Genomic DNA, 1336 nt, shown 5'->3' on the forward strand with positions numbered 1-1336 from the left:
TCCTTTCTGTTTCGTTACCTAATTTAAAGAGATTATGGTTCTATTCAACATTCGCAGCAGTTCGCTAGATGAAAAAAAAATAATTTTGCAGAAATAAGGTAATCTCGCAAAAGCTTGCAATATATTAAGTTTTCGATTTAGTTCGATTATCTTTTATTTTAAGCGTAGAGTTCCGGATCCATTGTTGAGAACTCAATAGACAAAACAATAATTACAGGCATTATCATTTGGAATCGTTCTCGGCTGCTTCTATTCACTGTTCCAACATTTAAAAAAACAATGGAGAATGCATGCGAGGTAGGCTCTCTTCTTCAGTCAAATTTGCATTTTTTTTAACGGATCTTAGGAAAAAAGCGAAGCATCATTTATTACTGTTAGAGTCTAGTTGTTATTTTTGCCTAAGTGGTAACACGGTAATTTTTGAAAAGGAAACTTTAAAAGGGAAAATAAGGATTGAAGCAAAAAAGTATTTGTAGGATTTTTTGTTTTTTAATGAAATTTTGGGTCTTTTCAATTGCACTCAAATGAATTTGAGTGTTTTGCGCTTTAGTATTGGAAATTTCCTTTGCTCTGTAGTGACTTTGACGCTTCATTTCTTGCTCTAAATCTGTAAAGTTGTAGATTTAAGTCGATTGCTAGCTTTAAGATAATTGCTAGCTATTTTAAACAAAAGCAGGTGTTGCATAGTGATGTTTGTATCTGACTGGAATCCGGGAGGTCATTAGTTCACAATGGGAAATTTTTGCTCCTATAAAAACTGCGTGCTATCGAAATCTTCTGTTCTCGCTCAACAATCTGCTGTTCGCAAAAAAGAACAAAAACCTGGTCTAAACAAAAAAAGAAATATCGGCTGCTCCTTTATTTTCTTCTGGTTTTAAACTAGTTTTCATTTGAGGATTTATAATAGCAATGATATCAGAATATAGTATTCTTGAAGAGAAAAGAGGACGCTCACGTTTTTTTCTCTGAAAGTCAGATAAAAAACTGAAAATGATATTGTCTTCTAAAGTTCGTATTTAATTTTTGAAATGCCATTTATCTGACCAAAAATGGATTGACATAAATACAACTTCAATCCATTTTCAAAACCATAAAATTGAAAAATGTAATCAACGCTATCTTTGCTGAAATTTTCTGGTTTTGAGAAAGAAGCATGTTAAATTCTTGCGTTTTAAGATTCTTAAGTTAGGACTTCTCCAAACATAGGTTTTGCCTAATATATCTTTTAAATTTTAAAGTACGCAAAAGGAAAGGAGAAATATCATCTTCAGTCTTTTCTTGAAATGTTCATGTTGAAAACTTTTAATTAATTGTTGTACTTGTGAAAATTAAAGGT

This window comes from Convolutriloba macropyga, chromosome 12 (genome assembly GCF_964194025.1).
Source record: "Convolutriloba macropyga chromosome 12, txConMacr16.3, whole genome shotgun sequence".
NCBI lineage: Eukaryota > Metazoa > Xenacoelomorpha > Acoela > Convolutidae > Convolutriloba > Convolutriloba macropyga.